Below are 14,898 nucleotides of genomic sequence, written 5' to 3'. Positions count from 1 at the left end.
TGAGCCAGAGGCAGAGCAGCAGGGCCTACAGAGGAGCTATGAGGCAGTGACGGAGGCTCGATGGGGCCACTGACCTTCATAAGCTTCACTCAATGCTGCAATCAAAGCAAGTCCCGCACTAAAATTCATTCACGTCTGAGACCAAGTGTAATATAGATACTACAGCACAAAGCCATCATTTACTCAATAGATGAATGATGTTTTAGTTTAGATCTAGCCAGCTAGTTTTCCATTATTTTTGCATGTACAAGTGGGTTAGACCACTGGTTCCCAACCTTTTTGGCTCCCCCATATGGAGCCCCCAGTGAGGGAGTTCAATGCTCACTTAACTGTTCATGCCAACCTGCAACAGTGAATACAACTTCTGTTCTCAGATCTCTGATACACAAGTGGATAACTCGCATGTCTACACAACTAAAACACACTCTGTTTAAACTGCACTATCACTAATGCTCACGTTAGGAGGATGGAGTTGCACAGTTGTGACCGAAGTGATCTCTTGTCCAACTTGAGGTTCAGAGTTTGTTCTTTCTCCTGGCAGCTGACAAAACAATCCAAGCTCAAGGTCCATTTAATAGCAATTCTGATGCTTTCAGCATGTCACACACATTTTCATCTCATCTTTCCTTGATTCTCTATCTGCTGATGAAGTTCATATGATATAATCAAAAGCTCCAGCACAGCTCTGAATGGATCTTAAGGTGAAATTGTTCTACCAAGTGCTGTTTTCACAAATTAAAACAAAATGAATGTGAAAACAGCTTTACTTATAAAATTCATTGCAGACACAGTTGCCACAATTGTACATAAATAATAGTGGAAAATAGAAAGAAAGAAAGTTTAAATTAACTTTATTATCAGATCACTTCCCACAGATAACAGTACTGTAGTATTGATAACTTCTATAATAGATATACAACATTATTAAGCAAAGGTCATCGCATCCATCATATTAGAGGTGAATGTCACCAACTCTCTCATATATTGATTTTTATTATCAGTTGGGCTTATTGACAATCCAATATTTAATCTAACTCCCACTGACTTACCTTCACACACTCACAGAAGGTAAGTCTAATGTTTGAGTTGCGGGGTTGACAGACTGTTTCAGCAAAGGCCTGATAATGACATTTTCTGTGTATTTTAGCTTATGATCTACTTTGAGAGGGTTTTCATCATGAGGAGCCTGCCTGAGTGTCAGCGCACATTTACCTTCACACTTTCTTATTATTTGATCACTTGTAAGAGTGATAAAAGGAAGATTTGACTGCACTGTGAGATAGCCAATATACTTTCATAACTCCATTTGATCATGCTAAACTCTCTCCCACTGAAGCCTCGGAGAGTCTTAGCCTCTCTCCTCAACACTTAACCACATTAGTCTGAGGATGACTATCACACAAGCACACATATACACACACACACACCACATTAAAAATCATTAAACTTATTTCCATGTGTTTTCTACGCAGTTGCATCCAAATGTCAATTGAGAAATCATCAGTGCAACTACAAATTGGAGGTTTGAATTCCTTAATATACAGAGTGCAATACGTTACTGAGATGTGAAGGGTAAAATTGAATAATGCCAGAAAGAATTCCCATGGTGTCAGACAGAGAGAGTGGAGGGAGGAGGGGAAATGGTCATGCATAAACATTTCTCTCAGTGCTGGAAATCATCCTGAGCACCCTCGCTACAATTGGCTCCTCTTTAAACGTAATATATTCTAATAGAGAACACACTGTAAGGACAATGGCTCCACACCACACACAAAGTGATATTTGTGTTATGCTCTCTGCTTTGTTTTTCCATAAAGACAATTAAGGATATAAGGGCAATCTGTTAAGAAGCAAGTGAGCCTGCACAATATAAACGTTCTAAAGTGCAATTTGCATCACTACCCTAGGGTGGTGCTTTTTTTTTTTTTTTTTTGATTATTCTGCCTGGTGCTGTTTGGGATGCTTCATCTGAATTTGAAGGAAGCACATCCAAATCCCAGCACAGCGATATGAAGCACCCTCATGACAAGGTGCCAGCAACATTGTTTGTGTTCCTCTAGCTAGTGCCATTTAGTACTCTTAGCAAAACAAATCTTTTCTTGTACTGTGGACACTTTTACTTCCATTTACACCCTCACAAGACTAACAGTCAACACCTGCAGACCATTATACCAGTCAGGGTGTAAATTCTAAGCTAAGCACTGCCTTGAAATTGGTTTGAACCTCAAAGCTGCGTCTTTGATTGGTCCTTGTCCATATGTCTTTAGGACTTAGTGTAATGTGCCAACAGTATCATCTGTATGTCTACATCACGATGCATTTTAGCTTACAATGTTGATCATATATAACCTTCATTTAACCACGTATTGAGATTAAGACCTCTTTGGATAGAGGCACCTGAGTGCAGCAGCCAGAACAAGCTTAAGCACATGCATACATGAAGCATTAGACACAATCACACAAAGAAACTCTAAAAAAAAGTCCAAAAATAAAAGTTTTATATCACCTTCTGGGGTGAGACATTCAAGTTTTAAAATCATTTGTAATTTATACCATTATTGTGATCCAAAGTTGGGTGTCTAGGATTAATTGTCAAGATCTGGTTTGTTTGGTTTTGTTATTTCCTGTTTTACATTTCCTGATGTGTCATCTTTTGCGTTACTTCCTTTGTTTTCCCATCCTTGTGATTGTTTGATTCGTGTCACCATTCTCTCATTTGTTTTCACCTGTGCCTCATTAATCTTCCTCCCAATATATTGAAGTCTGTGTGTTTCCTTTTGCCAGTTAGTCTTGGTACCTCTTGTGTCAGGCGTTTTTCCCCTTGAGAGTATTTTGCCAATATTCATGAGATTTGGACTTTTCCTTCTTTTTTTCCTGGTCCTTGCTTGTTTTGGACTTTTTAACTCTACTCCCTTTTTGTTGGATTTTGCTTGCCTATGGACTTTCTATTTGGGTGTTGACCCTCGCCTGCTCCTTAAATTTTGTTAGTTGCCATTTTATTTTAATAACTTCATTTTATTGCACCAGCTCTGCCATGTGGCCTTCATTTAGGTTCAGCCCCTGTCCGTCTGTGACAGACTTATGACATTAACAGTCCTGAGATCAGAGGCCTTTCTCAATACAGAGTACACCAACTTCAAACTCACAATCCTCAGAATTCAAGCTTGCCAATGATGCAGTAAGCTCAATTTGTTACTGGGTCAACAATGGTCTGGCTGACATCACCAGCTCAAACTGGAATTATGTTTCTCTGAATTTACGGTATATGTGTAACTGATAAGGTTAGAACCAAATAGCAGAGCTACCTGAATGCGGGAGTCTGTGAGAGTCTCAGGAGAGGCTGGTTTAATGCTTCGCTCGAGGCAAGCAACAGTTTCGGGAATTGTTTGGCACACCTAAGAAGGGCAAGGCAAGGGATGTAGTCAGGTACAGAAAGCTGAGGTAAATACCAGTGGGCAGGAGAGCAGATGAGGTCAAAGGCAGGCAGGGTCGATAACGAGAAAGCATTCCGATACTTATTGCTGGAGAGTTTTGCATGTAGGCGAAGAACAATCTGGCATGAGTGAGTGTGAGGAAGCAGCTTAACTATTGCACTGATTGTTACTAGTCTCAGGTGTGTGCTCCAATGATTGGCCAGGTGGACCTGACTGAGAGGTGAAGGATGCTGTCTGAGCAGGTGTGCAGATGAGGGAGAGAGTGGCAGCAGATAAGGATGGCAGATTGTGACATACAAAAATCTACGAGAACTCGTGCAAAGAAGGGTGTTACAAAATTAAAGCAAAAACACCTATCTGAGGAGTACCCAAAGTACACTGAAAACTGTCCCTGAACCATTTGGAACATGCATGATTTTGGTCTCTTTTGTAACACAAAGCAGTCAAAAATCACTGTAAGTGTGGCTGGCATTGAATAGTAGAAGTTGAACACATCGAAGTAGAAGGTTTTTTTCTGTTTCGGTATATTTGCATACAGGGAGGGGGGGCCTGGGATCAAAATGGCTAAATCACCACAAAAGCAAAGGTAATAGCTGCTAACTTGTTTATGTTCGTACCATTAGTGAGCAGGTTAGGCTTAAGCTAACTAGTAGTTGTAGGTTGCTAGCTCAGAGGTGGATGTTGTTGTTCTCCATAGCAGCAGGGATTTTGAAAACGGTAACATGCAGAAAGCGGCCCCACATGTGAATGAGACTTCAGTAAGGCTCTCTGTAAACACGCCTTTGTTCAGACTTCAGAATAACTGCAGCAACTCTCTAAACTCTCTAACTCTCTAAAGACAATTTTCTCTTTGAATCTTGTAAATGTGATTTTGAATTTTCATGTTTTCGAAGCTTACACTAATCTCATTTTCATGATTTTCATCAGTAACCTTGTGTTCTTGTCCTGTAATGTCTTTATCTTTTGTCCTGATGCTGTATGCTACTTTGTCACCATTTAAAGAAATATGTATTTTTTAAAGGTCATTGTTTGAAACCAGCGTAAAAAAACACAGAGGCTGCTCGTCATGACGTGTTTGAGCTGATGCAGTTGTAATATTTAATAAATCGTCACAGGTAACAGTGATGCATGGATTATTAAAACTCAGGGAGTGTTTATCCAATAGGCCACAGAAACGGATCAACCAGACACCATTTCTCTCATTGTCCCGTGACATTTCACTCATTGATAATTTATGTGGAAAAAGGATTGTGCTCAGATTAGCAGCACATAGAGTAATCACAATTTATGGCCGTAAAAGGGCAGGCCATCAGGCCAACAGGCCACTCACAGTATTGGATAAAGAAAAATGCCCAGCAGCTACGAGATCATAAACAGTGGGATTTCTTTATCAGACAGGATGCACAGAATTAAAAGGAACTAGAGGCAAGTTAATGTTTGTGCTGCTTTCTGATTATAATTAACTATCGATAAGACTAGGGGTGGGTAGAAATGAGTTGCATTTACTTGGTTACAATTTTGAGCAAATTGTACTTGTTTGAATACTTTTAATGCACGTACTAACTAATTCAAGAGAAAAATCCATACTTTTACTCTGTATCACTTGGATTTGCCAGTCCAATTTAGACTTATTTATATTTATGTTTTATGCATTGTGCATTCTGTAAAAAGGCTGGTAATCTGCTGATCCCTGGTCTGCTGTGGCGCTGTAATCACGTAGCCATACCAGTGAAGGAAACTCAAAGATTCAGATGAGCCAAAAAACCATCCCTGACATCCCTATCCATAGTCCCTGATAGAATGGATGCATTAAACACTTGTACATTATAGAGTACAATATTGATGTCATGATCATGGGAATTTTGTGATCACACTGAGAAGAATAGTCTGACATTTGGAGAAATATGCTAGTTAAATGAGACCATATGTCACTTTCATATCTGTTGGTTAACTAGCTGCCAGCCAGCAGCTGGAAACAGGGGGATACGTTTAGCTTGGCTTTGGCCAAAGGTAACAAAATCCACCCACCAGTACCTCTAAAGCTTATTATTTAAAACATTATCACATTTGTTTAATCTGCAAAATCAATGTGTGTAGAGTTGTGGAGTTTATATTATGCTAATAAACTAACCATTTAACCAACAGCTAACCAGCAGACAGAGAGTGTCTCTGCCGAATGCAAATAAGCATATTGTTCAAAAAGTTGAACTATTCCTTTAAAAGTAGAGGCCTGGAAATATTGTCCTAATATATTTAACTTGTTTTCTGGATGATGATGTGACATTTCATCTCAAACTAATGTGCTACAGATACTGATACACGCTTTCCCTTTACTTCAGGAAGACTGTCAATAGTCAAAGTGGCGTCAGTCATGTGAGAACAAAGCTTTGTCTTATTTTATATCTTTCCTGTTTCTTTTACAGGTGAAGTTACTCATGCTGACATGGTATTTTTTTTTTTTTTTTTTTTTTCTTTTCAGTAAACACTTTTAATCAAGTAGTCATTTTGAGGACTTAAAGTACTATTTGAGAACTTGTTACTACAAAGTAACAGTACTTTTACTTTGAGGATGTTTTTGGCTTCGCTACACACCTCTGTAGACAAGACAGAAAACCATGAGGACAGACATAGAAAGATGACATGAACAGTATTAAAACCACAACAGTGTTCCCAAACAGTCCGCGCCTGTCCTTACAACTGTACTGTGCTATGTTTCACTGAAACACAGAGAGAGCCACCAGGCAGCACCGAGTATTCAGTCTTTTTTACATTTCAGTCTGCTGCTGCGTGGCTAGTAATAAATCATGTCTCCATCTCCTCTTAGAAGGCTCCAGACACTTTAATCATCCTGTATTCTTGTGTGTTTTGCCATAATAATTTGACTCTATCATGCAAGGACAGTCCTGCCTGTGATTTATGTGTGTGAGTGTGAGAGAGAGCGGAGGAAGGCGAGCCGGAACACGGCCATACCGCTGCTGATGTTTTGGCTTGTTTTTCACTTCCTCCAATCTTTCATCCTGGTGTCTATGTTATGTCTGTTCATTTCCTTCTTCTGTTTTCTCCTCAGTCTCCACCAGAGCTGGCTTCCATAGTTGCCTTTTATTAATGCTGGTAGAGAAAGATGAGGAAGACAGAAGCTGAACAAGTCAGTTCCCTGGTCAGTTTTCTGATCAGTATGCTTCGTTTGACTGCGCTGTTATTCACAACACCATTCATCAGTCACTCCGGAAAGCTGCAAACTTTTTGTCACAAAAATGAATGCAAATTCAAATCAGGACAATATTTACAAACTTTACAAATCACTGGATTTTCACATAAAATAATCCACTGCAGAGACACTGAACCAGCTTCTTTAGCATTGTTTTTGCCCTTTCCCAAGAAGAAGGCAGAGCTTCCTCAAAGGTCGTGCATGAATTCACCAATCCCAGCAAACAACTAGAGGCACAGGCACCTCTGACATTATAAGCCTTAAAAATACATGCAGACAATACCCATTGACCTATCACCCTTAAACATCCATTACGTAGGTAAACACACTGTTGTAATTTTTTTTTTTTTGAATACGTTTGGTGCATCAACAATCTCAATATAACACAATATTACATTGCACTATATTTACTATGTTTGCTATATATGTACACCACTATCCTATACTATAAACCTGACATCCATAATGTAATAAGAGGGGATAATGTAGTAAAAATGTCATAAAAACTGATAATGTAATAATTGAATGATTTTTTTTAAATAAAATATGTAATAATTGACATATTTGAAGTATTTTAATGATAAATCAAAATTTCTTTATTTTTTCTTTTAAATTGTTTTCTTTCATTATAGTCAATAGTAGAGATATGACAGGAATTGAGGCAGGAGAGAGGGAAGGAGGATGACATGTAACAACAACATGTAACTGAACATAAACCTGGGACTTCAGTCTGTTTCCACTTTTTATTGTTCACACACAAACTTACACAAAATCAACTTCAACTTCAACTTCACACACAGAAATACACAAAATCATGCATACATACAAAAAATCATTTACTGCAGTCTCTTGAACATTACACATACTCGTATGATGGGCTGAACCAGGCTGCTAATATCTTGCTTATGTTTTTGGCTTTGGTGCTTTTGGAGGTTTGTAAGTTGTGCTATCTTCCAGCACATCCATTCCTCTATCCATGACAGCTTGTGTGGATTATGGCGTATGGTGCAGGTGTCTTCTGTTTTCTTAGAGATTTTTGAGAAATAATCACACTTCAAAGGAAATGTTAAAAATTTTAGGAAATTTGCTAATTGACTTTCTTGTCGAGAGTTAGATAAGAAGATTGATATCACTTGTATGTCTCTACAGTAAACATGAAGCATTCTGTAAAAAAGTCTGTATATCAAACTATTGATAATCATTTTTAAATCTGACAGCTACCAGCTGCCAGCCTGCAGGGGGTCAACTGTTCTTAGCTCAAAGACTGGAAACAGGGGGAACAGCTAGCCTGGCCCTGTCCAAAGGCAACACAATCAAACTTTCAGCACTTCTAAAACAAATTAACATTTATACCATTTCTTGAAAACCTTGTTTGTTAAATCCGCACAACAAAGGAATGGGTGCAGGAGCAGTGACCTCGGCCAGCAGTATCAAGCTTAAGCTAAGGGACATGATGATCTGTGACTTGGCCCTATGTCTGCTTTGAAACAGGAGGTTCTGTTCCACCTCTCTCAATAAAACCTGTTTGATGATCACTGTGGATATAGATTGATAAATTGGCTACTGCATGATATCTGAGGCCAGTCTTTCGATTTGTCCTCTGATCCCTCAGCAGTAGAAGGCAGAGGTACGGTTCTGTTTAATCACATTCTGTTTAAGGTGTAACAGGCTGGGTTCCCACATCATGTATTTCCTCCAAATCTCTAAGAAAGGGGAGCATGCCAGTAGCATATCTGTAACTTTCACAGCAGCTAGTTCAGTGAAAAGAATAACCAGAAAGTATCAAAGGGGTTAGAAATAAGGTGGGTAAAACACTTAGAATCCACTTACAGGAACAGCAATCATAATAAGTGGTTTGCATTTGAATGGCAATTCTATACAGGGGGCACAATTAATATGCAGATCATGTAGAACATGATGTGATGGTTGGGATGAATATGGATGGGATATTGTACAGAGCAGACCTTACAGCATTAGATTTTCATTACAATATACTTTCTGTCAGTTATTACATTTCATATAAAAAATGTGACACTAAACTCATAACAAGATGCATAAAATGTAATAACCACTTACATTATGCACAAAAAGTGAAAAGTTATAGATCACAAATAATGTTATCAGTTTTTCATCACATAAGCATTATGTTGAGCTGTCCTCACCATAAGAGGACCTTGTTTATACTAAATTGTGGAGAATAGTTTTCTCTGATAGTAGCACCATAACTTATTGATGTGCGGTAACAACAGAATGAGTATAAACCTATAAATAAATCTACTCCTTTAAAAAATGTGGGTACTTTAGTAAAAACTTTATTTTTTTTTCTTTGGGAATGAAACCAGAGGCCTCAGTAAATGAAAAAGGGACAGTGACAGTAAATTTCTTTTTTGTTGTATCAAACAGATGCTGCAATCTGCTGTAACGTTTTGAACAGCTGAACAGGTGATGTCTCGCCTCTCACTGACTGAGAGAAGGGGGGGGGGGGGGGGGGGGGTAGCAGGGGATTGAAGAGCAATCACAGAAGAGAAATGTCATATTTGCATATCTCAAAAATACATCACAGGACAGCCATAAAGGGGCCTGTGAACACAGTTTTGCATATTGAGAGAAATTTCCACTGCTTTTCAGAGAGCACTGTTTATGTGCAATTTCAAGAGGAAGATAAAGGTTGTATTGGAAGAGAGGGAAATATATCACTCCCACTGGTGAAAACTAAAAGCTGGAATCCCAGAGAAGACAGATTTTTTTCATAAAACACACTCTATGACACCCACCTACGCACACACTCACACACACTGATGAGGCCTATCTGCAGTTTGTCAGGAGTGATGTTGTCCTATGCTGGACTCCAGACAGATTGAAAACCTTGGTGTATTTTGGGAGCTGCCAAGTCATTTTCACTGGATGAACCTAACATATGAAATATGTCGGAATTACCACGCTGCCAGCAGAACCATGTGAGTTACATTAGGGCACATTAGTAGCCACTGGTAAGCACTGCCACTCGGGCCTAACTTCCCCTGTTAGTGGAAGTGTGTTAATGAAGAAGTCAGTCAGCCCACTCTGCTTGACACCGGTCATCTCTCGCTTCTTTAAACCCATCTGGTTCAATCAGACGCTGCCAATCTCCCAATTAGAGCTTTTCGAGGCAGGTCGCACACTGAAGTCCTATAATTTCTCCCATCACCAGCAGCCACACTCCTCTCCAAACAATAGGGCCTTGGAATAGGATCTTGTTTTGATTTGATTAAAATAGATTCATTAATTACCGTGCGCCAGAGCTGTTGTTTGTGATTAATGAGCCAGCAACACCCAATCAGCTGGCAGACGGGGGAGCCTGATTGGCTGTCCTTCCTGTCTCACCTGACTGTTTATTTCTAGAACAAACTAAACCTCATTGAACCGTGCAGAGATGGTGTTAACTGATTCCAGATACTGACGATGCCTTGACACGCTCTCATACTCAGTGGCTGTTGGGAAAATAGTGATAGTTTTTGCCTCTCGAGAATTATCTACAGCCTGGAACTGTTTAGAAGGAAATGATAGTGACGAGTAAAGTAAATCAGTTCAAACTAGCGTTGCAATTATAGAAAGTAGACACATACAGAACAACACATAAAGGTTTCAGCTGTCATTCCTGAGTAGATACATCTGATCCTTTACCCTAACCTCAGCCCATCGTCTTCCAACTGTCGACAGCAGTTTATTTTATTAATGTCCAGGATCATATCCCTAACTGTAAACAAGTAGTTTTATGCCTAAACCTATGATATCCTGTCTACGGGGGTGCAAGATCTTTGGGAAAGCATACAACAATCTCACTGAATGTGTTTGTTAGAAAATAGGCTACGTATGCTTTACTCTCAGAAGCTCAAAGATGTAGTTCGAGTAAAGCTGCATTATTTGACTTTTTTGGCCACTTTGGTGCAGTGGAACAATCATCAATTAAAACTGACAGTCATGGACAACTGGTTCATCAAGCGGATTATCCACTGTCTCCATTAAGTTTGGGTTTACCAAGCAGCCAATTGGGGGCAGCATTATCACCATATTAAGTTTACACATCCAGCATACCCATGGCAACATCAGCATTTCCTGTATCTGTTGGTTGTGCGTTGTATGTCCAATGTTAACTCTCTTTTAGCTTGTTCTCTGTCTCCAGTGACCCCTGAGAAAATAAAAAAATCTGGCTCTTTAGCTGCTAAATGCTCCACTACGTTCACCAGCTAGTCTCTAACAGTGTCTGTCAGCTGTTTGGTGATGAGCAGGTACTGTACAGTGGGTTTTTACAGCTTTCTCATTAAAAAAAAAACAACAGCTGCCAGCTGCTGCTAGAAACCAGGTTGATGAAAGGAACATTTGAGGTGAAAAGAAGGAATTGAGAGTGGCTCAGAATTGGTGCTGATTCTCTGTAGGTTCACTGCTTCAAGTGACACTTTTAGTAAATACCAATATTACCATCTGACCCATTGTTTACATAAAAATATTGATTAGTACAGCTTTAAATGGCCTTCTTTCTTTCCGTGTTTTTTAAAGTACTTTAATACTGATTAAAGTGTGTTTTGAAGATTTTTCTGAACTTGACATCTGGACCACACAAACACTGGACACATAAAGTAGACACTGAAGTATCAGGACTCCTCTTTCATTTTGCAGAGGCTTATGTAATCATCTTACAAATGAGAAGTGGGGACATGTATCTGTGTTTCATGCTGTAACCTGCTGCAGCTTTAGCATCATGCCTTGTTCTTTTATGCAAGAAAAAGTTTAATATTTAAAGAATTAGCATTTCCTGTAGTCTTGGTCTTCCAAAAATACCTCACATAAAGAACAGTGTGTTTGCCTGGACAACAGTGTTTGAACAGCTTTGTATGGAGTCCAGAGAACTTCTCTTTACTGGAAGTGCGCCAGAGTTGTTTGTGCCTTGGAGATGTTATTAATTCCCTGGTAGGGTTTTTAACAGTACCGTGTCTACGCTGCACATGGTGACCTCCATTCGCTTTCACTGTAGCTTCTGAGGGGAATACAAATAAGGTTTCATACAGCCGAATAAACAAATGCTTAGTTTAACTGAGTGGCCTTTTACAGGGGGCTCAGTGCCCTTCTTTTTACAGTTTTCTCCGTTTCTGAAATGTCAGCTCTCCTCTGCACGCTGTTTATCTTACCATCTAATTCCTGTCACAGAGAAAGAGGCAGAGAAAGACAGACGGGTTACCAGCCTCACTGTTTTTTATAGAGCAGTTATGGAGGGGCTGGCCTTTTTGGAGGTTTGAACAATGTTCTGGTAGCACTCTGTCATTTCTCACTCTGTGACTTTTAGGAGCTTATGACGGATGGTTCGCCGCCTCCCGCCTCCTCTACATTAAACTGAAAATGGTATCGCTCAAAGTAGGCCTGTAATGCACAAATAACCGACAGCCATTTTAGAATAAATGCATGGCTGTGGCAGTGGGACGCGGCAGACCTTTGGGTGAACCCCAAATGGTGCCTTCTGTTTCCTATTTAGCCAATGCTTGTGATCTGTCACATATATATATATATATATATATGTATGCAGACTGCTCTCTACCCACTCTGCCACTGAAGCTGCTTCTGATACTGGGAAAAGGGTGGAGGGGATAACAGCCAGTCTCATCGAGTGGTACACCAATATAGTGGTTTACTGATAGTGTAGGGCTGATATTTGCCTTTTAACAAAAAATCAAATCCAGTCCAGTTGCTTTGCTCACCCTCTGAAATAATGAATATTATGCAGTTTTACAGAATAGATTTTTATTCAGTCCACCATGGAAGCTGGACGCAGGGTGTATTTTGTGTTTGTCCATTTTTTCTGTCTTTTTCTGCATGTGTTTAGATAAAGTTAAAGATAGAAAAAGATTTGGCTGATATGTGGTGGACACAGCTCAAAAAGATCACTTTATTCAGATTTTGTCAGGAGGAGCCAGATCTGGGATGTCTGCCATCACTAAACTGTTTTTTAGTAATATTCTCTAAGTACTATGTTGTGTTTATGAGAAAGTTTGAAGGTTTTCCCTCACTGAATAAAATATGGAATGTTTTTTGGCAAATGCAATAAATGTTGAATGCACACTAGCTTGTCAGTAGCTTCAGTGTGGAAACACTGGTATCAATCCAAGACACATCGCATGGACAATTTTTTTCCAACTCAAGGTCAATCATGATAGTCAAAATGGCTGGGCCATGGTCTAGGACCACGAAGTCCCAAAATGTCCTTCCATCCATGCTGTCAGTGTCTCGAAAAGCTACTTTGAAACACAATATCCTGTATGAAGAGGTAGTTCAGGAACAGCAGTTGGGATGTATTCAGTTGAACAGATGTGACTACATTGCTTCTTTTGTGGAGCATCAACAAATGTCAAAGCTGCAAAATAATATATATGATATATGGAAATGTGTCAGCCTGCAGCGATGTGTCTGTGTGTGGACTTAAAGGAGAGGTTTAAATCCATCATAACATGTGGCCTGGAAAAACATTGACTAAAAATCTTTAAATCCCTCTGCAATCATCACCCTGAACAGATTAAATAGGCACTGCCCTCTGACTTGACTGTTCTTCCTAGTTTGTTTTAACAGTTTTTAGCCCTTGTGTGTGTGTGTGTGTGTGTGTGTGTGTGTGTGTGTGTGTGTGTGCGTGCGCACACATTCTTAAACGTGTTTTAAATATGCATTGTTTATTTATGGTTGAGCCCTGTTGAAAGGAAAATTTCGGAGACTTTGTGACTTTCCATTCATATGGCGCAGGATAACAGTCAGATGAGGCTATGTCCTTGCTGAAGCCAGCTACTGATCTGGCCAATGACAAGGTGGCACTAGCAACTGAGAGACCAGCAGATGGAAATGAGAAGCCGACAATTCATTTGACCAGTTACTGCAGGGGTGGAGAACCTTTTTCCAGTCAAGGGCCATTTCAGTTTTTAACAACATCCATATTGAACACATATATCACACTAACCTCTGCGATGGCTGGAACTGGTACTGTTTACCAAAGAGTTTGGTATGAGATGGTAGTGATGATGAGGGTACTCACCTCTGGTTTTCCAGGTTTGGGTGAGTTAACCTCCAGTGGAACTGAGTCTTAGCAAGAGTCAGTTTGGAAAAGAGTCACTCTCAGCAGCAGGTCGTCTCTTTGAAGCTCAGTGATTTCATGTTGTAGGTCGTAAGGCACATCAGCTACTTGGTCTGGCGCTAGCAGCTCAGCAGCGGGAACAAGGCACGCCTTCACAAAATCTCCTTCTGAATGAGTTTTCAGCTTCTTAGCTATTAACTTGCTTCCCACAAAACTTGCCTGCATAACACTGTCTCTGTCAGAATGTGGTCTACTGAAAGCTGCTTATTGGGCATCCAAACTCCTTCGCGCATTGACTTTATCCAAGCACATTTACCCTTGCAGCTCATCCAGTTTAGCGTGCTTCAAGTTGTAATCAACCTTGAAATTGGCCTTTTTCATCCCTGCGAGTGTCTCTCAACAAATCAACTTTGACTTGCCTTTTACTTGCTTTACTTGCTGAGGTGGGAAAGATAAAGAAAGAAAATGAGGAAAAGTGAAATGGAAACAGAATCCAACAAGGACCCATATGAACATACTGGACCTGAAATCTGATCACTGACGTACTGTGAGTTGGATGGTGCTTGGTTTTGGCTCGTACATTTTCAACATGTCGGGTCACAAATTTCATATTACAACTAAACAGTGCACTAAAATATGGTTCTGACGACATTTTAGGTGAGTAATAAGCAATGCAGTAGCAGAATCTTGATTTGTATTTTATCAGCACTGCCTACCTAGTTTAACAATTTAATCTGATTTTCTGGAACCTGGTGTGTTGCACTAGATGGACTCAATTGCATGAAGTAGAGATCGATTATGCAAATTCACACACAGTGATGGGTGCGTCAACTCACTGTGCTGTATCCAACATGCAGTGTGTGGCTGGATCTCCTGCTCCCAAAAGAAGATGAATAGGATCCACCGACTTGACATCCATTAATGGATCCTGTGTGTCTGTAACATTGGTGAAAAAATCACGACATAGTGAAGCCAACACTGCAAACATTGTGGCAGACATTTGGCAAAGTAGGCACCTAGTACACCTCATTAAATACAACTGCAGCCGTTTAGTATTGCACTTCTTTGAAGTTCTTTCAAATTCCACACCTTACCTTATTTCCACCGTTTGTATCATATGCTCTCTGTTAAAAATTGAAGTCTCAAGCCAAAACAGAGATAGCCCTGAA

The sequence above is a fragment of the Chaetodon auriga genome, chromosome 21, assembly GCF_051107435.1.
Source record: "Chaetodon auriga isolate fChaAug3 chromosome 21, fChaAug3.hap1, whole genome shotgun sequence".
NCBI classification, from domain to species: Eukaryota; Metazoa; Chordata; class Actinopteri; order Chaetodontiformes; family Chaetodontidae; genus Chaetodon; species Chaetodon auriga.
This window is presented reverse-complemented; position numbering follows the sequence as displayed.